Source organism: Pseudophryne corroboree, chromosome 6 (genome assembly GCF_028390025.1).
Source record: "Pseudophryne corroboree isolate aPseCor3 chromosome 6, aPseCor3.hap2, whole genome shotgun sequence".
NCBI classification, from domain to species: domain Eukaryota; kingdom Metazoa; phylum Chordata; class Amphibia; order Anura; family Myobatrachidae; genus Pseudophryne; species Pseudophryne corroboree.
In genome coordinates this window covers 487320792-487344393 of record NC_086449.1, presented here as the reverse complement: position 1 = coordinate 487344393, position 23602 = coordinate 487320792, and the positions used below count along the sequence as shown (strand labels likewise).

General features: G+C 42.1%; 1 long non-coding RNA gene across 1 annotated transcript in view; it reads left to right on the top strand.

The window, feature by feature from the left end:
- Nucleotides 1-17024, top strand: part of LOC134935386 (uncharacterized) — a 45626-nt gene extending 28602 nt beyond the window's left edge. Inside the window, exon 2 of the long non-coding RNA XR_010180103.1 lies at nucleotides 15179-17024. This is a non-coding gene — a long non-coding RNA (uncharacterized LOC134935386). The remainder of the gene's footprint in view (nucleotides 1-15178) is intronic.
- The last annotated feature ends 6578 nt before the right edge of the window (nucleotides 17025-23602 follow it).

Genomic DNA, 23602 nt, shown 5'->3' with positions numbered 1-23602 from the left:
TACAAGTTCAACCATTATCTGAGGATTTAGCTGCACACAGATGTTATTGGTTGTCCACATTTTATAGAAGCGAAGTGAACCAACTAAATAGGCCATCTCACTGCAAACCGTATGTTGTGTGCACCCTGTTTATACTCGTGTGTATATATAGTTATTTGTATCAAACTGAAAAATTCCCCACCAGCCCTCCCCCCCAAGATGGCCACAAATAGGTTGATCTGCTGCCTAGTCTAAACTAATGTTTGGTCAAATGGCGGATGATCAAACAAGAACTGGTTGCTTCTCTCTTGGGTCATGCATCTGGATCACTTCTAGTACATTATATTATATATGCGTAGTTGGAAAATGACCACTCACAAAGGCCTATATTATGTCATCCCAATCAAATGTCCCAATTTTAGCTAATAAACTTTGATTTCAGACAGTTGCAAGTCATCTGCTGCAATGTGTGAGGTTTGTTTAATCTCACCAGGATTGATTCAGGAGTTGCCAAAGTAGTCATTGAATATTAATAGGCATTTAAAACAAAAAGTGTTATTGCATCCAGATATACAATATTGTATATAAGATCTCTGCAGTTAAAATCTTTCCTAGGGCACCAAATTGGTCAGGGTCACCCCTGGAATGTAGAGTATGTAAATATAAAATTATTTTCTGTAGCATCATCAGTGCTGTCCATAATGTGACAAACACACAATGCATTCTGAGCAGTTTCCTCATTCTAGCAACTTATTCATTATATCATGAAATTCTGTGATCCCTCATGTCCCATGTAGAGTCTTAATTTACATGAATGGCTTATCACGCGCTTGCTCGGAGGGCCCAGCTATAGGGTCAGATGCTGTGCCCTGTTGCCCCCCCAGATTCCTCTTATCCTAACCTGTGCAACTTTTGTCTTCTGCTACTGGCATGTCGTGACATCCTCCTCGGCTGTTCCAATGCTGCTCCGTGAGCACCATTTTGGACTGACATCATTCAGACAACTTGCTAACTTTGAAAAGGTAGATGCCGACCACATGACTGGTCAGACCAATCAGAGGCAAGGGTGTCCTATTTAATTTCTCAGATTCTGGCAATAAAGTGCCAGTACAACATCTCTCCTAGAGGCATTAGTACTTTTGGATCCTGGTTTCTTTGTGTTTCTTAGTGAATCCTGTTATCCTGCTGGCCTCTCCTGGTAAATCTGCACTGTAAAATTCTGATATCTTTTTGGGTAATCCTGCTAACCCTGCACTGTGCAATCCTGATGTTTTGCTGGGGAATTCTGATATCTTGCTGGGCAATTCTGCTAATCCTGCACTATGCAATCCTGATATCTTGCTGGGCAATCCTGATATCATCCTGGGCAGACAACTGTCGTTTTTACACATGAGGTGGCCTAACATTCCAGTCACCACAGCTATGCCTAGAGCCTCGACCTGAATCCCAATCCTCCTAGTGCCATGATAAGGCTCATCTTATGAGTTTTTGTGCCACAATAGTACATACTTTCCAACTGAAATAATTTTTTGTAGAAGTTTAAAGGTCTTTTTCTTTGTATTAGCTTTTTTTTTTTTTTTGTAATCTTATTCCCATCATGTCCTATATGCTAGTCTGTCACTTTATAAGTAATGTTTTCTGATCAAGCTAGAATTCAGCTTCTGCAGCTTTTTTCCATGCCAAGTTCTGTTGTGTTTCATATGCAGGACCGTATGTACTAAATGGAAAATGCGGTAAAAAAAACATGTTTTCAGGGTTTTTCCCACTTGTCCATATGTATGAAGTCCGCCAATGCAGAGCTGGCATTACCCTTATAGAAGTCTATGGGCTTCATTCCACATCCTTACTATGAGGGATCCAATCACACATGCACAAAGTGACTCCCGGGGGCCAAAACCCAGAAGTGGAGTGTCCGGCGCTGATCGCAAAGGACAGCTGTTACTAGTCGCACATGTTAGTACACATGCGACTAGTATCAATAAGGTAAGTGGCGGGATGTACCGCCTGCCCACAGACTCAGTCACACACACATATACAAGTGTTGCATACAAAATTCATCAGCACAGTTTCCTAGCGCATCCTAGTAATATTGCGTTGCAACTTAGACGCACTTTTACCAAAAAAAGCAGAGTTGCACAGGACCTGTCAGCTCATCTCCCACTGCCTGGCATATTGGGGCTAGATATTTGTGGACACATCTGTAGTGGTTTGGAGTGGTGTCAAATTAAGAGCTGTAGGTGGACAGTACCGATATGGTAGAGCTACAGTACACTCAAGGCCAGATCAAGGTCGTTCTGCACCCTAGGCAAAGCGTCAGCCTAGCGCCCCCTAATCTGCAAACCCCACCACCAGGGGAGATGCAGGTGGCCACTAGGTGGGTGGTGGTGAATTGTGTCATTATACATATACAGAGAAAAGAGACAACACTCAAGGACTTTTAAAGTGAAAAAGTATATTCAAAACAAAGTCACAGGGCGGGATGTACTAATATTCGTGGCCGAAGTAGTGAATTATCGTGATTTTTTCGGGCTAGTTCCGCTGCACAAATCCAGAAAATTCCGTCCCATGTATCATTTTTTTCATTCGCAATCAGTTATTGTGAAAACTCACCCTCCCCGCGATACAGGTGCGGTGTCCCGGTAATTCGTACGGCGCATGTGCAAGGCTGCACGAGCTTTCTGACATGCGCAGTTGTGTTTCCGGGATGCAGTGCTTTCCGGACATGCGCAGTCGTGTTTCCTGGACGCCGAGGGTCTTGGCGCCATTGCATGGAGAGTACTGCGCAGACAGGTGAGTCTGGTCTATACTTTTCTTTCAGGGTTGCCAATAGCATCGTAATGCTGCCAGTGGGCTATGGGGATGCAGGAGTACGGATCAGCGGTTCATAATGACGCCCCAGTTGTTATTGCTTATGGGACGGGTGGTCTGGTAAATTAGCTGGCTTCTGCTTGTTCTTGTACCTTCTGCCTAGTCCACACGGTTTATCTACTATTGTTTTATTTTTGCCATATATATGTGTGTGGTGTGTGTGTTGTTTATTTTCTTATGTATGTGTATGTGTGTTTTTTTCTTTTCTTTTTTTTACAGGTACCCTAGGATTCTACTGGACAAGGGGACCGATGTGCTCCGTGTCAACATAGGATGAGTATGTGTGTGTGTAAGTGTGCATGTATGTGAATTAAAGTTATACTGTCACGGTGTGTGTGTTCTGTTTTTTTTTGGGGTATTTTTTTGTAGTAGAACTACAGGTACCAGCGGGCCCATTTCCCCCTTGTGGTTCTCCAAGTACCAGCTTGCGGGGGAGGCTTGCTGGGACTTGTAGTTCTGCTACAAAAAATAATATTCTTTTATTTGACACAAGGTTATCAGCCCCCCATCCGCAGCCCTTGGATGGGGGGGACAGCCTCGGGCTTCACCCCTGGCCCTTGGGTGGCTGGAGGGGGACCCCTTGATTTAAGGGGTCCCCACTCCTCCAGGGTACCCCGGCCAGGGATGACTAGTTAGTGATTTAATGCCACGGCCGCAGGGACCAATATAAAAGTGTCCCCCGACTGTGGCATTATCTCTCTGACTAGTGGAGCCTGGTGCTGGTTCAAAAAATACGGGGGACCCCTACGCTTTTTGTCCCCCGTATTTTTTGCACCAGGACCAGGCGCAGAACCCGGTGCTGGTTGTTAAAATACGGGGGATCCCCTGCCATTTTTCCCCCGTATTTTTACAAATCAAAGAGCCCGAGGCTGGTTATACTTAGGAGGGGGGACCCCACACAATTTTTTTCAGGATTTTAAACACTTTCAACACCCCTTCCCACTGATAAACATGCACGGATCTCACTGATCCGTGCATGCCTATCAGAATACGGAAAAAAAAACAGGTCTATTTGAAATCTTTTTTTTTTTACGATTTGTACTTTTTCCCAGCAGTGTTTGGCTATTGGGGGTAATTCCAAGTTGATCGCAGCAGGAAATGTTTTAGCAGTTGGGCAAAACCATGTGCACTGCAGGGGGGGCAGATATAACATGTGCAGAGAGAGATAGATTTGGGTGTGGTGAGTTCAATCTGCAATCTAAAATGTAGTGTAAAAATAAAGCAGCCAGTATTTACCTTGCACAGAAACAAAATAACCCACCCAAATCTAACTCTCTCTGCAAATGTTATATCTGCCTCCCCTGCAGTGTACATGGTTTTGCCCAATTGCTATCAAAAATCCTGCTGCGATCAACTTGGAATTACCCCCATGGTTTTGCCCAACTGCTAAAAAATTTCCTGCTGCGATCAACTTGGAATTACCCCCATTGCTGGCAGTGATTGAGAATACAAATTTTTAGTAAATGACCGAGTTCTATAATATATAATATATATATATATATATATATAATATATATATCATAATATCAGGCGTGTTTGACCGACGGTGTATTCATTCATATTTTTTTTTATCTCAGCCCTCAAAAAAAATACGAATGCCCTCATCACTGCTGAGATTTGAGTTTAGTAAATTCCCGAGATGACACTGAAATATATATTTTTTAAATCATCCAAAATCATGAGCATAGTAAATACACCCCCAGGTGTGCTGGTTCATGTGGACTTTCTACATATTTTTATATGTAAATATTTAGAAATTTGTTACCGTGCATCCGATTATTCATGACTTATCTTTATATATATATATATATATATATACATACTTACCTCTCTGTGTTGTGCAAACCAATTTTAATAAGTTTCTTAGGAATCCGGTATCAGCTGTTAAGTTTGAATATGGTGCTGCACTCCAATCTCCTGCGTCTGAATAGCCCAACAAGCGCTGTTGTGATATATCTTAATATGTCATCATGTTTTTTGGGAGTTTTTTTTTGTTTTTATGTGTATTTTTTTTATGTGTGTGTATATATGTGTGTATATATATATATATATATATATGCCATACTAGTGATTCGTTGCACCCTATGGGCGGTCTTCACACTGTCGTAAGTGGCTATTTGTGACCCCTGTAGTTGTGCCCCCATTAGTTGTGACCCCTCTAGCTGTGCCCCCAGTAGTTGTGCCCGAGAAGCGCCACATACACACACTTTTCTCTATCGTCCTAGTGGATGCTGGGGTTCCTGAAAGGACCATGGGGAATAGCGGCTCCGCAGGAGACAGGGCACAAAAAGTAAAGCTTTAGGATCAGGTGGTGTGCACTGGCTCCTCCCCCCATGACCCTCCTCCAAGCCAGTTAGATTTTTGTGCCCGGCCGAGAAGGGTGCAATCTAGGTGGCTCTCCTAAAGAGCTGCTTAGGAAAGTTTAGCTTAGGTTTTTTATTTTACAGTGAGTCCTGCTGGCAACAGGATCACTGCAACGAGGGACTTAGGGGAGAAGAAGTGAACTCACCTGCGTGCAGGATGGATTGGCTTCTTGGCTACTGGACATCAGCTCCAGAGGGACGATCACAGGTACAGCCTGGATGGTCACCGGAGCCTTGCCGCCGGCCCCCTTGCAGATGCTGAAGTAAGAAGAGGTCCAGAATCGGCGGCAGAAGACTCCTCAGTCTTCTAAAGGTAGCGCACAGCACTGCAGCTGTGCGCCATTTTCCTCTCAGCACACTTCACACGGCAGTCACTGAGGGTGCAGGGCGCTGGGAGGGGGGCGCCCTGGGAGGCAAATGAATACCTATTTTGGCTAAAAATACCTCACATATAGCCTCCGGAGGCTATATGGAGATATTTAACCCCTGCCAGAATCCGTTAAGAGCGGGAGACGAGGCCGCCGAAAAAGGGGCGGGGCCTATCTCCTCAGCACACAGCGCCATTTTCCCTCACAGAAAGGCTGGAGGGAAGGCTCCCAGGCTCTCCCCTGCACTGCACTACAGAAACAGGGTTAAAACAGAGAGGGGGGGCACTAATTTGGCGATATGCTTATATATATATTAAGATGCTATAAGGGAAAACACTTATATAAGGTTGTCCCTATATAATTATAGCGTTTTTGGTGTGTGCTGGCAAACTCTCCCTCTGTCTCTCCAAAGGGCTAGTGGGTCCTGTCCTCTATCAGAGCATTCCCTGTGTGTGTGCTGTGTGTCGGTACGTGTGTGTCGACAGGTAGGAGGACGATGTTGGTGAGGAGGCGGAGCAATTGCCTGTAATGGTGATGTCACTCTCTAGGGAGTCGACACCGGAATGGATGGCTTATTTAGGAAATTACGTGATAATGTCAACACGCTGCAAGGTCGGTTGACGACATGAGACGGCCGACAAACAATTAGTACGGTCCAGACGTCTCAAAAACACCGTCAAGGGTTTTAAAACGCCCGTTTACTTTAGTCGGTCGACACAGACACAGACAGGGACACTGAATCCAGTGTCGACGGTGAATAAACAAACGTATTCCTTATTAGGGCCACACGTTAAAGGCAATGAAGGAGGTGTTACGTATTTCTGATACTACAAGTACCACAAAAGAGGGTATTATGTGGGATGTGAAAAAACTACCATAGTTTTTCCTGAATCAGATAAATTAAATAAAGTGTGTGATGATGCGTGGGTTCCCCCCGATAGAAAATTATGGGCGGTATACCCTTTCCCGCCAGAAGTTAGGGCGCGTTGGGAAACACCCTTTAAGGTGGATAAGGCGCTCACACGCTTATCAAAACAAGTGGCGGTACCGTCTATAGATAGGGCCGTCCTCAAGGACCAGCTGACAAGGCTGGAAAATATAATAAAAAGTATATACACACATACTGGTGTTATACTGCGGCCAGCGATCGCCTCAGCCTGGATGTGCAGAGCTAGGGTGGCTTGGTCGGATTCCCTGACTAAAAATATTGATACCCTTGACAGGGACAGTATTTTATTGACTATAGAGCATTTCTATATATGCGAGATGCACAGAGGGATATTTGCACTCTGGCATCATGAATAAACGCGATGTCCATAACTGCCAGAAGATGTTATGGACACGACAGTGGTCAGGTGATGCAGATTCCAAACGGCACAGTATGGCCGTATACAGGAAGAGGACTTGTTTGGGGTCGGTCCATCGGACCTGGTGGTCACGGCAACTGCTGGAAAATCCACCGTTTTTTACCCTAAGTCACATCTCTGCAGAAAAAGACACCGTCTTTTCAGCCTCAGTCCTCTCGTCCCTATAAGATCATATCTGCCCAGGGATAGAGGAAAGGGAAGAAGACTGCAGCAGGCAGCCCATTCCCAGGAACAGAAGCGTTCCACCGCGTCTGACAAGTTCTCAGCATGGCGCTGAGACCGTACAGGACCCCTGGATCCTACAAGTAGTATCCCGGGGGTACAGATGGGAATGTCGAGACGTTTCCCCTTCGCAGGCTCCTGAAGTCTGCTTTACCAAGTCTCCCTCCGACAAGGAGGTAGTATGGGAAAAAATTCACAAGCTGTATTCCCAGCAGGTGATAATTAAATTACCCCTCCTACTACAGAAAAGGGGTATTATTCCACACTATATTGTGGTACTGAAGCCAGAAGGCTAGGTGAGACTTATTCTAAAAATTTTTTTTTGAACACTTACAAAGGTTCAAATTAAGATGAAGTCACTCAGAGCAGTGATAACGAACCAGGAATAAGGGGACTATATAGTGTCCCGGGACATCAGGGATGCTTACCTCTATGTCCCAAATTTGCCCTTCTCACTAAGGGTACCTCAGGTTCATGGTGCAGAACTGTCACTATCAGTTTCAGACGCTGCCGTTTGGATTGTCCACGGCACCCTGGGGTCTTTACCAAGGTAATGGCCGAATTGATGATTCTTCTTCGAAGAAAAGGCGTCTTAATTATCCCTTACTTGGACGATCTCCTGATAGGGGCATAGTCCAGGGAACAGTTGGAGGTCGGAGTAGCACTATCTCGGATACTGCTACAATCAGCACGGGTGGATTCTAAATATTCCAAAATCGCAGCTGATCCCGACGACACGTCTGCTGTGCCTAGGGATGATTCTGGACACAGTCCAGAAAAAGGTGTTTCTCCCGGAAGAGAAAGCCAGGGAGTTATCCGAGCAAGTCAGGAACCTCCTAAAAACAGTGCATCATTGCACAAGGGTCCTGGTAAAAATGGTGGCTTCCTACGAAGCAATTCCATTCGGCAGATTTCACGTAAGAACTTTTCAGTGGGATCTGCTGGACAAATGGTCCGGATCGCATCTTCAGATGCATCAGCGGATAACCCAATATCCAAGGACAAGGGTGTCTCTCCTGTGGTGGTTATAGAGTGCTCATCTTCTAGAGGGCAGCAGATTCGGCATTCAGGATTGGATGCTGGTAACCACGGAGCCCAGCCTGAGAGGCTGGGGAGCAGTCACACAAGGAAAAAATTTCCAGGGAGTGTGATCAAGTATGGAGACTTTTCTCCACATAAATATACTGGAGCTAAGGGTAAATTTATAATGCTCTAAGCTTAGCAAGACCTCTGCTTCAAGGTCAGCCGGTATTGATCCAGTGGGAAAAACATCACGGCAGTCGCCCACGTAAACAGACAGGGCGACACAAGAAGCAGGAGGGCAATGGCAGAAACTGCAAGGACTTTTCGCTGGGCGGAAAATCATGTGATAACACTGTCAGCAGTTTTTCATCCCGGGAATGGAAACTGGGAAGCAGACTTCCTCAGCACGACCTCCACCCGGGAGAGTGGAAACTTCATTGAGAAGTTTTTTCCACATGATTGTAAACCGTTGGGAAATACCAAAGGTGGACATGATGGCGTCCCGTCTGAACAAAAAACGGGACAGGTATTGCGCCAGGTCAAGAGACCCTCAGGCAATAGATGTGGACGTTCTGGTAACACCGTGGGTGTACCAGTCGGTGTATGTGTTCCCTCCTCTGCTTCTCATACCTAAGGTGCTGAGAATTATAAGACGTAGAGGAGTAAGAACTATACTCATGGCTCCGGATTGGCCAAGAAGGACTTGGTACCCGGAACTTCAAGAGATGCTTACAGAGGTCTTATGGCCTCTGCCGCTAAGAAGGGACTTGCTTCAGCAAGTACCATGTCTGTTCCAAGACTTACCGCAGCTGCGTTTGTCGGCATGGCGATGGAAAGCCGGATCCTAAGGGAAAAAAGGCATTCCGGAAGAGGTCATTCCTACCCTGGTCAAAGCCAGAAAGGAGGTGACCGCACAACATTATCACCACGTGTGGCGAAAATATGTTGCGTGGTGTGAGGCCAGGAAGGCCCCACAAAGAAATTTCAACTCGGTCGTTTCCTGCATTTCCTGCAAACAGGAGTGTCTATGGGCCTCAAATTGGGGTCCATTAAGGTTCAAATTCGGCCCTGTAAATTTTCTTCCAGAAAGAATTGGCTTCAGTTCCTGAAGTCCAGAAGTTTGTCAAGGGAGTATTGCATATACAAACCCCTTTTTTGTGCCTCCAGTGGCACTGTGGGATCTCAACGTAGTTCTGGGATTCCTCAAATCACATTGGTTTAAAACCAGTCAAATATGTGGATTTGAAGCATCTCACATAAAAAGTGACCATGCTCTTGGCCCTGGCCTGGACCAGGCGAGTGTCAAATTGTAAATAATATATATTAGGCGCTAAGTTTGTACTATCAAATTTAAATAGTAATTGCAGCTCACACAAGGAGGATCTGGAAGTCCTCCTGAACAAAGGGAACTGTCCCTATACACAAATTTAAAACGTATGAGCGCACAAATATTCAAAAGTGGTTAATTAGGCTGCTGATTTGGTAAATAAAATATATTTTTATTAAAAGAACAGCAAACTAAATAAACATTCATAGATATAAAAACATCATGCTGGAAATCGCAGAATAATTAGTATCATACTTATAATCACTGCATGAAATTCAATAGATACCCCCGCATTAGCCAATTGGACTTATAATTAATTTAAAGCATGCATGCTTAATTGGTTAGCTGGTTAGTTAGTTGGACCAGTAATCAGTCCCAGTATACAGTCCTGGTTGTTAGTAACTGTTAATCCCTCCAGGGATTTTGTTATATTGATGTTAATAATTAGTTTGGTTAGATAGACAGAAATGTCCCTGGGTATATATGTCAACACAGTCCTTTTAAGATAGTGAAACTTTCTTCTGGTGATATTTCTGTGCCAGTTTATTCCATATAATGTAATATTGAGAGATTTACATAACCACTTAGTAACCCGTCGTGGCACTCATAGGGGCACTGCTTACCCTCCACTCTGCGGCGGTATTGGTGTCCACGATTGGGTTGAGGCACTGTATAGCTGGAAAGTTTCCTATCTGGCTGAGGCGGTGACACGCTGCCTGCGTGTAGCTGGGAGCGCTTGGCCGCGTGTCGCGGCTTCCGGGTTGTGCAAAGCTTCCGGCTTACGATGCGCTCCAGCTGCGTTCCACTTGACGTCGTTAGGGTCACCTGACGCGTTTCTCCGCCTTTTGTGGGTGGCGGTTTCTTCAGAGGTTTTTAGAGGTCTAGATGTGCGGTCACTATTTATCCCCCTCAGGGATATTCCTCATTGGTTGCAATTAAGATCGTTATTAATAGCATCTGTATCGTCCTTCTCAGGGATACCCTGATTTTACCAGCCATATCCAATTAACTAAACCACTATTATGTATATATAAGATACGATTAGATTTCCTCTTTTTAAAAAGACAGAATTAGTATAAAAATAAATATAAACATATACATAAAAATTTATTATTATTATCACTCATGACCACAATGAGATGTTCTAATGTGCAAATAGCATTCAATTATGTATATACGTATATACTTAATTAGATTCAATAATGAATATTCTATTATCTTTTTTATTTATTTATTTCATTATGTGTATATATGGAACACTAATTGGAGAAAGATATATGTAATTTTTAACCTAGTTGGTTAATAAAATAGATAATTCTTTTTTATTAGTTTAGTATCTAAAATATAGACCCATATATAGGGAGAAGTAAACACATAATATTAATATAAACAGACACATAAAAAATGCTCAGAATACTGAAACTCCATAATAAAATAGAATATATATTTTTCCGATAGGATTCTTCTATATAGAGCAATATACATATAAATATGGAGTCATAAGAAGAGAGAGAAGGGAGGAAGAGACGGAGGAAGAGAGCAGGAGAGATATAATATATTCATATATGTAAACCTGTGGAAAAGAAATATATAGAGATCTCTTTGTCTCGCTCTAGGCAAGAATTTTACACTAACTTAATAATATTATACTACAGGTATATATTATATCCAGAGATGTTTTGCCATATCTAACGACTTTATTTTATTGTTTTACATATAGAATCAATTTTGAAACATCAATGTCTAAAGTATGCAATATAAGGGCTATATTGCGGATGGTAGTTCTTACTGATGAAATTATTTATCCTAATGTATGTGTTCCCAGAATTCTAAGGAATATACATCACATAAGGAATATAACTAGAAAAAGGGAGAGAAGAAGAAATGAAGAAAAAGTGAAGAAGAAAGGGGAGAGGGGGGGATTTATTAACCCCTCATGTTACATGTTGTTAAGTTCTATATTTTCATTCAGACCCTGTGGTTCTAAAGTCTTTAAGCGAAAGATCCAATATGCTTCTCTCCTGCATAGGGCATTGAATCTGTCGCCTCCCCTTTCTGTTTGACCGACCTGTTCAAGAGCTTTTAAACGAATATTAGAAATATTCCCCTGCTGACAATAATTCGTATGCCTAGAGACGCTATGTGTATTGCTTTTATTCATAATATTCCGTCTATGTTCAAGGAATCGTGTTTTTAATTTTCTAATGGTACGACCTACGTATTGGTATCCACAGCCACACTCAATAAGATAGACTACATATGTAGATTCACAATTTAGGAAGCCCTCTATCTCAAAGGATTCTCCCGTTACCCTAGATCCAAATGTCTTACTGCGCAAGTTGACATTCGAGCAAGTAAGACACCTGGTCCTGGCACACCTGAAGAATCCCCTGGGTTTCTCCCGTAATTCGTCTAGAGAATTAGTATTCAGTGTCCCCAATAACTCGTTGTTCCTATGAATTTTTTTCTTTTTTTTATTTTTCTTTTTATCAGGATTAAACATACTAGGTGCTAATTTTATCTGTAGTGTCTCTGATTTTTTATATACTGTTCTAATATTTTTACCTATTACAGGTTCCAACAGAGGATCTATCAACAAGAGTGGGGTGTTTTTCTTTATTATTTGTTTTATCTTAGTGGCATGTGTATTATATTGTGTTACAAATATACATTTTTCTTTATAGATATCTCCCTTGTACACATTTTGATGTTGTTGCTTTTTGCGCGATTTTTTTGTGAGAAGATTATTCCTATCTTGTTTTTCTACGTCCTTAAGTGCTTTCTGAAGGATATAATCTGGGTAACCCTGTTGTTCAAAGGAGGAATGTACTTTCATTACCTGTTCTTGATATCTATAATCCCTTGAGCAATTTCTCTTCACTCTTAGAAATTGACTCTTTGGGATGTTATCTCGCCAGGCTTTAAGGTGGCTGCTGCTATATTTCAAAAAGTTGTTAGTATCTACCGATTTAAAGTAAGTCTCTGTATGGATGTTCTCGCCATCAGACAGTAGGGCAATATCCAGGAATGTGATATGGTGAGGATCGCATGTGTGAGTAAATTTTAATCCATAAGTGTTCGTGTTCAGATGTGATACAAATGATGTAACAGAATTTAGATCCCCATCCCAAATAAAGAATAAATCATCTATATACCTGCCATAGAGGACCAGGCTCCCCCCGAGGTCTGCCCCCCAAATGAGTTCCTTTTCAAGGGCCCCCATATAGAGGTTAGCATAACTCGGGGCGAACCTAGCCCCCATGGCGGTCCCCCGTGTCTGTAAATAATATTTGTGATTGAACGTAAAATAATTGTGCTCCAATATGAATTTTATGGATGTCACCACCAGGGCCTTCAGATAGTCATCAACCGATTCATCTTTTTTCAAGACATCGGCTATGACTTCTAATCCTTTCTCATGTGGTATATTAGAGTATAGAGATTCTACATCACATGTAAGGAATTTATATGAGTTTTTCCACCTGATAGTTTTTACCATATTTAGAAATTGCGTGGTATCCTTAATATATGATTTTAATTGTACAACATAGTCCTGGAGGTGAGCATCCACAAAGTGCGACAAATTAGAAGTGATTGATCCTATACCTGAAATTATTGGACGCCCCGGGGGTGAAGTTAGTGACTTGTGCAATTTGGGCAAATGATAATAAACCGGAGTGATGGGATATGGTGTAAACAAAAATTGCCAAGTGTCCCTGGATATTGCCCCCCTGTCCAATGCTTCATCCAACATGATCTTTAGCTCACCTTGAAATCTTTCCGTGGGATTAGAAGGCAAGACCTTATAAAAGAGGGTATTATTCTTATATCTTAAAAGGACTGTGTTGACATATATACCCAGGGACATTTCTGTCTATCTAACCAAACTAATTATTAACATCAATATAACAAAATCCCTGGAGGGATTAACAGTTACTAACAACCAGGACTGTATACTGGGACTGATTACTGGTCCAACTAACTAACCAGCTAACCAATTAAGCATGCATGCTTTAAATTAATTATAAGTCCAATTGGCTAATGCGGGGGTATCTATTGAATTTCATGCAGTGATTATAAGTATGATACTAATTATTCTGCGATTTCCAGCATGATGTTTTTATATCTATGAATGTTTATTTAGTTTGCTGTTCTTTTAATAAAAATATATTTTATTTACCAAATCAGCAGCCTAATTAACCACTTTTGAATATTTGTGCGCTCATACGTTTTAAATGAGTGTCAAATTGGTGGTTTTTTCTCAAAAAAAGCCCATATCTGTTTGTCCATTCGGACAGGGCAGAGCTGCGGACTCGTCCCCAGTTCTCTCCCTAAGGTGGTGTCAGTGTTTCACCTGAACCAGCTTATTGTGGTGCCTTGCACCTACTAGGGACTTGGAGGACTCCAAGTTGCTAGGAGTTGTCAGGGCCCTGAAAATATGTTCCAGGACAGCTGGAGTCAGAAAATCTGACTCGCTGTTTATACTGTATGCACCCAACAAGTTGGGTGCGCCTGCTTCTAAGCAGGCGATTGCTCGTTGGATTTGTAACACAATTCAACTTGCACATTCTGAGGCAGGCCTGCCACAGTCTAAATCGGTTAAGGCCCATTCCACAAGGAAGGTGGGCTCATCTTGGGCGGCTGCCCGAGAGGTCTCGGCATTACAACTCTGCCGAGCAGCTACGTGGTCAGGGGAGAACACGTTTGTAAAATTCTACAAATTTGATATCCTGGCAAAAGAGGACCTGGAGTTCTCTCATTCGGTGCTGCAGAGTCATCCGCACTCTCCCGCCCGTTTGGGAGCTTTGGTATAATCCCCATGGTCCTTTCAGGAACCCCAGCATCCACTAGGACGATAGAGAAAATAAGAATTTACTTACCGATAATTCTATTTCTCGGAGTCCGTAGTGGATGCTGGGCGCCCATCCCAAGTGCGGATTATCTGCAATACTTGTACATAGTTACAAAAATCGGGTTATTATTGTTGTGAGCCATCTTTTCAGAGGCTCCGCTGTTATCATACTGTTAACTGGGTTTAGATCACAAGTGGTACGGTGTGATTGGTGTGGCTGGTATGAGTCTTACCCGGGATTCAAAATTCCTCCCTTATTGTGTACGCTCGTCCGGGCACAGTACCTAACTGGCTTGGAGGAGGGTCATGGGGGGAGGAGCCAGTGCACACCACCTGATCCTAAAGCTTTACTTTTTGTGCCCTGTCTCCTGCGGAGCCGCTATTCCCCATGGTCCTTTCAGGAACCCCAGCATCCACTACGGACTCCGAGAAATAGAATTATCGGTAAGTAAATTCTTATTTTCTAAAATTAATCATATTTGTTTTATTTGCAAAAGGATTAAAAATTTGTATTTAAGTTGGATTCGTATAGTTCATTTGTATGTTTTTTTTTATGTATTTTGATGTAGATTGTTGTACTGTTGATTTTTGGTGTAATGAATTGTGGTGCATCCAGAGGATCAATGTGTGCCCTCCTACTTTCTGGGTAGTATTGTGTTTGAGGAGTGGGACTGGAAACTCATTTTTTTAATACATTTTCTTAATTGGGTCTTTCGGTTTAAATGTGGCAAACCATTTTTGTGTCTTTATTACAAACATTGTTATTGTGTTGTTGCAGTGATTTTGTTTTTTTCTTTTCCCATTTTTAGAAAATGTCACTTTATGTTAAAAATGACTGATACTCCGAGTAATGATGAGGACATATCCAATAAATCTACTGAATATGACCCATCTTACAGGATGAGGAGTCTGAATTGGATAAAAAGAAAGCAACACCAAAAAGGGCTCCACGTTTCACATATATCGAAAACGAGGCACTTATTGATGGTGTCCTGACAAATTATAAAATTCTTTTTGGGAAACTCGGTGGCCAGCAATATTGTTTTGAAAGGAAAGAAAAAATTTGGAAAAAAATTTCCCAATTAGTTTCCTCTGTTGGAAAGGTTCCTCGTTCTGCATATGTTTGCAAGAAACGTTATTCAGATTGCAAAATTGTGGTGAAAAAAAAAATGTCAATGATGCATCTTCATGCCAAAAAAACTGGAGGAGGTTCTTGTTTAAAAATCGACATGTGCCCATGGGAGCAAAGGTTATCTGAAAAGTTGTCTTTAAATGCTGTAAGGGGGATTGAAGAATCTAATGACACGGAAGCGCCAGTATCTCCACCAAAAGCATTCGGTAATTGTTTTTACATAAAGATAGATAGATAGATAGATAGATAGATAGATAGATAGATAGATAGATAGATAGAATAGTTTGTTCAAGGAAAAAATAGGCCGGCACTCCAACAAACCATGTAAAATATAATGCCCAGGTGCCAGTAATTAAATTTCAACGTAGAGCGTAAAAAGATACGCCCATTGGCATATCTATAATAGGTGCAGTGTGTGGGATGCACATGGGCCCCAGGGTTCAGGGGGGCCCACCGCACACACAATGCAACCATTTTTTTAATACTTAACTTTATGGAGTCCCTCGTCGGATACATCCCTTCTCGCCAGTGCATGCGCAGCAATACCTGCATTCATTGCCTCACATGCTGAGAGCCGCCCAGCACAGGACAAGGCCACCCAGCATGTGTGGCGCTGCCTCATGATGCGTACGCTGTGCAGTCAGGCGGTCCGCCGCCATTTTTTTAATCATACCGGCTATGTGTGATGTCACGCAGCTGCCTGTCGAAGTTGAAAAATATCTCAGTACACACATCACGTACAAACTACACACAGATGGCCTCCGTGCGTGTACTTGTTCTGCGGTGCGTGCGCATGTTCGCTCCCGCGATCCCGCGCATTAGCGCGTGGTATGGGTATTTACGGTAGAGTTTGTGAACGCATGGAAAAGCCATCAAAACACATTACATATTTAATCCAAATAGTGCACAATGTACACATAGTCTCCATGCACCACATCAGCAAGTTACAACAGTTTAAATGGTATCAGAACAAAGGGATTAACCTTTACAGGATAGGAGGGTACAGAACAAGATTATAAGGTCGTGTTTGGTATCCAGCTGTAGGGTATTTTAAGGGCAATATTCCGGTGTTGGTTTGCAGAAGATCGCACTTTCCTGCGAATAGTTATGCACAGGAGCAGAATATAAATATAAACTGTATTTACTGTACATTTAGTATGCGGCGGGAACCCAGAGGAGACCACCCACAAGTGCATCTGGAACAGACATCGCCCACCTATTCAAACCAACCAATGACCTCTCCTGTACTATAAATGACCATCCCTGTGTCCAATGGACAAAGAGATTACAGTATCCATTGTGTTAAGTTTTGGAAGATTGTATAAATGAGCCAGCTGCATGCCTGGTCACACACAGACTCTAAAGGTCATCTACCCAGATGACTGAGGACCAGACTGGGAAGCGCAGCGAAAACCAAACAAGTATGTACCATAGCCATTATTCTATTGTATTGTTTATATTGTTAACCCTTGCAAGTAAAGAACCGTTGGTGGGTTAGACCCCAACCTAGTTTTGAATTACAATTGGTGTCGTGTTCCATTTCCTTGCTAAGGTTTAAAGTGTATTTCCAGCCACTCGGGCTGCTGCATTGTGCTAACAGCATATAGGCCTGTGTACGCAAACTGTGTAGTCTCTACACCCTTTCGGCGTACATATGCAGAGTGCGTACACTGTACGACCTTGTGTACGTAAGGTTTGTAATTAATATAAAGGTGAAAGATTAATTACTGCGGCCGCAGCGGCTCAATATTAAAGTGTATCAAGTGTGTTTAAGGTATATGCTTTTTAGTCCTGTAAGTAAACCAGCGTTTACAACTGGGAGCATCGTCTGGTTTCCACATACTCACAGCCTAACAGGTCATAGCAGACTTAGTGGGGTATTCAATTATCCGCAAATTCGCGGCAATTTTTCACCCGAAAATTTTTCGCGGCAATCGGCCGAAAATTGCCACGAAAACGCTCCGTTTTTCGACCTATTCAATTCCGACCGGGTTTCACGTGAAAATTCTTGCAGTGATAAGGGCAGGTGAAAATGGGGAAATCAGCCTGTACCCCAAAAAATGCTAAACTAACATAGGAAAACAGAAGAGAAGTGTGTTAGAGATCACATTAGAGAGTTTTTGGGGACTTAAATTGTGTGAAATGGCGGTTATATGCATTTTTTTTAAAATGCAAAAAAATTATAGAAAGCAAGTTTTTTTGAGCAAAATAAATGCTCTCATTAAATTTGGGGTACATGAAAATGGGTATAAGTATATATTTGGGTCATTTTAGGGTACTTAAAAAAAAAGTGGAAACAGACCGATTTCTCACATCTGCAAGCCTAAAAAACACCTGTCCCACTCATAAAGCACCCCAATATACCTGTCCCATACCTTGAACCCCAATTTCCATCACTTTTTACTTTTTCACCCCAAAAATGACATGTCATTATTGGCCAATTAAAAATAATTAAAAACTTCAACGTGCCTAATTAGTCATTAAGGGGGGTGTCCCAGGAGTTCTGTACCATATCCAAACATTTTTATCTTAAAATAGTGACTTTTCCCAACTTTTCATCTGCTTCAGAGAAGCTGAAGTGAAATTAGTGAAAAAATGATCACCGATAAATTTTCCAGGATAATTGAATAGGCTGTAATTGCGTTTCACGTGAAAAGTCCGTTTTTGCACCCGAAAACCGGACTTTTCACGTGAAAAGTCCGTTATCACTGCTAATTGAATATGGCCCTTAATCTATCAGCAAAGGGCGGACAAGTTACCCTATGTAACCTTTTCTTGGTCGATGGATACGCTGAAAACCCTACTTGTGTGCTGATTAGATGGCGTCTGCTCTGTCTAGTCTGCAGAGGTGCTGGTAGAACCCGTAAAACACACAGGAAAAAAGTTATTTAAAAATCTGTGAATTTTTTTTGGCACCAAAAACGTACAGAAAAGGGCACCGATACTTTGCATACCCTCTCACATTGTTGCAAAACAAAGTTCAAATAAGTCATATTGTGTTTGATTCAGATTGGATTGTTTATCTGTTAAGTAGATTTAAAAGTACACTTAAAAGGTGCTGCATAGCCTTGATATAGTTTTTTTTTTTTAAACTCAGGCCTAAAATAACTTCTAGTGCTTGTATAATTTGTGATTTCTGTGTGACAAAGGAAGCCGCATGGTCTGTCCTCCATTTTGGACTAACCACATGGCCTGGCCACCATCTTGTGTAAACCTCATGGATGTGGAAGGGGGAGGAGCAGTGGCCATTTTAGGAAGGTCACTTTCTAAATAGCTGATTTTCAGTCTACTCAGAACAATCAATTTCCTTTGTCACATCAAGCACCATTTATGAGTTACCAATGCATTTATTTAACCCATGCCATAGTCAATTACAAATAGTTTCAATTGGGCCTAGTGAGAGAGAAATGGTGAGATAAATGCTTGGCTTGGTGTAAGAAATTGCACACAAAAAAATAAATAAAAAAATACTTTTTTTCTCTCCTTCTTCTTTCCCAGGATTTAGTTAACTCTCTATTTACTAGGGAAGATAGCCATTGAAATGAAAATTAACCTGTGTAACTTTTTTTTGGCAGTAAAAAGCAAATAGCTTTGATATACAAATAAGCGGTAAGGTGTCACATAGAAGGCTAGTGAATGATACATATATATAATATTATTATAATTATGTGTATATTTGTATCAGTGTATGTTCTGCAAGATAGCTATCCAATCTGAATCATATCATTTAAATTATAGATTATTGCAGTCATGATAGATCTGTGTGAAATCGGATTCATTTGTTGCTATATAGGTAAATTTGAAATAAATGTATTTAAGGGAGTAATTATAGACATGAAATGAAGTTCTGGCCTAGTTGTTAAAAAACCCCCAAAATACTAAAAACTGGGTGTTGTGTTAAGTGAGCGATTATAGTTAGTATTGCTCACATTTATAGAGACTGTGTGGTTTGTTGAATTGCGTACACACATTGGTACACGTGGTACGGAATGTGAGGACAGCGTACAAAAACGTGCACGTGGCTCAAAGGCCGCACACGTGGCATAGGGGTACGCACGGTTGCGTAATTACGCAAGCTTGCGTAGGATTGTGTGCGCATAATAAAACCACATGATAGTTCATTTAGTTAAGAGGTGGGACAGTGGCCATGCTACAATAGCACAAAACTATCCAGTTTCTAAAAAAGGTTACTCTAAATTTAGTTTAAAAACTGTAAGCACCTCTGGGGGTAAAGCTGCCAATCAGAACAAGTGAAAATTTTCTGTACAGAAAAACAAAGCGTATTTGAGTGAGTGAAAGCGGAGTGAGTGGAGCTGAACCCAGGAACTGAAGTGGTCTAAGTGGCTGGAGTGGTAACACTGGGTTAGTAGAGGCCTGGTGGCGTAGGGTTCGCTACCTTGCGTGATTAGAACTAAGTGGTCTTAGTGATCTGAAGTGGTCTAAGTGTCCCATACAACTAAGTGATCTGGAGTGGTCTAGGTCAGGTGGTCTACAGCAATCCTAGGGCATATAGATAACTAGTATCTATAGGCTTTGCGATTGCATCACATGTCCGTTTGTTCTACACAGCACAACGTGATACCATTGTGTCATATGCGCTGTGGAAAAGCATACGCAGACGTGATTGTATAGACAAAGGGGTTTTTCTTTGATAACGTCTGGAAATCTCCCTGGTGGGCTTTCACTGGAAAGTGTGAAGGATAGTTATCTAATTTCTCTATTTTTCACCCTACCAAAAATTCCAGTAGAAAGATACCGAAAAGGAATTTTTCGCTGCCTCTCTCAGGAAAATATTCCAACAGAACCTCCACCGAAAGAAATTACGGTGGTTGTAAGGTCTAATAGGAGCCCTAAGTTGGGTACATCGCCTTCGCTGTCGACAGTGTATGGTAGTATCGGCCAATGTGGGCGAGAGTGGGTGGAAGCGCTCAGAGAACTTTCACCGTCACCTTATATTGAGTATTTTGGTGTTTGTGGGAAAAGGCCCACAATTATGGGAGCCAGTTGCTCAACTAAGGGACGTTTGGTAGCCAGGGTTCAGGTTGAAGAGCCGCGGCCGAGAGGGTCAGCGAGGTTTATTATGTGTGGAAAATATGGTCCACACGCTGAAGTTTATTGTGACGAATGGGTATGTATGACTGACAAAGATAGGGTACCATTCCCTAGGGTGGGCAGCTTTGAGCCAGAGGTATTACAGAACTTAAGGATAAGGATATGTCTGATAAAATCCAGAAAACAAAGGATTAGACATACAGATTGTTTAAATTTATGGCAGCAAGAGGGGGAGATGCAAAGGGAACAAACTCGTAAAGCAGGTTCCAAACCTATCAGGAATGAGGACACAAACACACTATTATCGACACAGGTCGAGAGGGAAAAGATTGCTACAGTCAATGGTATATCTATGAATGATAGTATAATGCAAGAGAAATGTATTAACCCTAATTTTTGCAAGACATATCCTGTTTTGAAGTCTTTTCAAGGTTATAGGTCACAGGAAAATGAAGGATCCAGCCAAATCTCCGCACTCATTCAGGCAGTCGCCTTGCTGGAAACTCAGGTGGGGCCTGCCCATCCAATTAGAGCAGTCACAGTATTCCCCACTGAAAGAACTGGTGAGGTCACAGCTACCGGTAAGTGTGAGACGGGTCATTGCACAGAGACAACAACACCTTACAGCAAACAGATTAGGAACGGAATGGTAGGATTACATCCTGTCTTGGAAATAGTAACTCCTAATGGGGGAACCGATAGTCAGGGAGTAATCCTCACCAGGAATAATGCAATGTATTGCCCGTGGTCCAGAGCTGAGCTGCGGTCAATCATTTCAGAATTCCCGGATCCCCGGAAGCATTTAGCCAGATGTCAAAAGTTTATCAGAGATCTGGGTAATGCTCTTGAAGCAGCTAATAAAGATTGGTGGATACTTTTAAAAGCATACCTACCCCCTAATATTGACACCCAAAAATTTATCACTGATTGTAGGTTAGAGTCGGCTAGTCCTATGACTGACGGAAACAATCAGGAGATTATAGAACAAATTAATAGGCAACTAGAGTTGTGTTTCCCCATTACTGTTAAGTGGAGAAGAATTTTCTCCATAAAACAGAGGGAAAACGAAATGGCATCTGAATATTTTCATCGGGCCCTGCAAATAATGGATAGATACATTGGGATATCAGATACAGGGAACTATGCGAATTACAGGGAGGTGGCTGTCTCTGTGCTAATGGATGGACTCAATAAGGCAGTAAGGGACAGGGTACAAACATTTTTGCCTAATTGGAGAGGGGCCACAGTAGCTTGTCTTAGAGAGTGCGCAATTGAACATCATAAGAATATTGCTAGGCGCAGAAAACAACAGGAGGAGAAGCTGATGACAATAAGTCCACAGGCTCTGGCAGCAAAGCCTCATCAGCCTAAACCCCAAAACCCTGGTAGTAAGAAAAGACCGAGTATATGTTACATTTGTAAAAAGAAAGGGCATTTTGCCAGAGACTGTAGGAGTAGTAGAACACATAGTCAATATAGACCCCTAGACAGAGAACACAAGCCACATTATTAAACACATAGACGGGATCAAGGGACATATAGTAAGGAATCACGAGCCATATAGAAAACACAGATTCGGTTGATGGGAAGAACAGAATAAATGCAACTTTACCCTTTGACAGAACTTGCTGGGGTTAAGAGGAGGCCTCTAAACTTTTGCTTCTTTATCTAGCAGAAATGGCCCCTGATTAACTTAACAGGAGTTTTGTTAGAGATGGTATACACATAGCGTGCTCCCGCCCAGGAAGCACAAAGTATGTTGGATACCCACAAAGACTAATGTTGCATTTCACTGTTCTAGATGCATGTCCATCACAGGTAGAGAATATTATCTCACAGATACCGGGTTCCCTATGAACTTAGGATGGACAGGACACTGGATTGATGGCTGGGATAGTCCCAGTAGATATATGACACATAGAATTTTTTTTAGGGGTATAGACAGTAGAGAATCTTCCCCATAGTGCCCAATCCAGTTGTCAAATTTTATAAAATCCTCTTTGCCTCTATAAACTTACCTGTTACTAACTTCTATGTGATTTTTCTTCAAAGTTTCCTCCTCATCTCTTACGTTCGCCAACAGGAGGGTACAATACATGGACCCGATCACAGTTCAAATGCCACATGCTTACTCGGTCCTTCAGAGCTCTGCCCAAATCCAGTATATCTCACCAGCATAAGAACATAAGGACACCAGTATTAATGCAGTGTGCCTGGTCATGCACAAAGGGTGGAGTATGAGAATACTGGTGAAGTTAGACTGTGCACAGACACCGATATGCATGATGGTGTGACAGCCTGTTGGTGAATGCCAAACCTGACATTTTCTTTATTTTATTTACTATTTTTTTCCCCCTCTCTCCTCTCATCCAGAGACGGTTTACTTCACACAACTAATAACACACGATAGTAAATTAAAATGAAAAATTTGTGTTCCCTACAGGAAGAGGCAGTCTGGAGGACAAAGGGGTATGGCCAGGAGTCCTCAGGACTGTGGACAGGTGGACACGGTAAGCCAGTAGCTCCCAGAGCGTATCTTCCAAGTTTAGCTGAGGTGGCACATGGTCTGACTCATCTAGGCAAAGAGGTTATGTGCAGGCTGATGAGAGCCTACTGGTGTGCGCCAGGATTCTATTCTCATGCAGGTAAGAGAGCAATGACACGTTTTACTTGCTTGAGGAAGAATATTGGAAAGACAATACCAACAGTGCCATCCCATACCCCTCGTACAGACGGACCATTTCAGGTAATACAAATCGATTTCATACAGTTACCACCCTGTAGGAATTTGAAATATGTGTTAGTTTGTATTGATGTATTTTCCAACTGGGTAGAAGCATTCTCTGCTGCCACAAATACTGCTACGTTCACTGCAAAGAAAATTGTGCAGGAATTTGTGTGTAGATATGGTATCCCTAGAATGATTGAAAGTGACAGGGGTACCCATTTTACAGGTGAAGTCTTTCAGGTCATGTGCAAACTGATAGGAAGCTGAGCAAATTAATGGCTGAAACTGGATTGTTGTGGCCAGAAGCTTTGCCACTAGTGT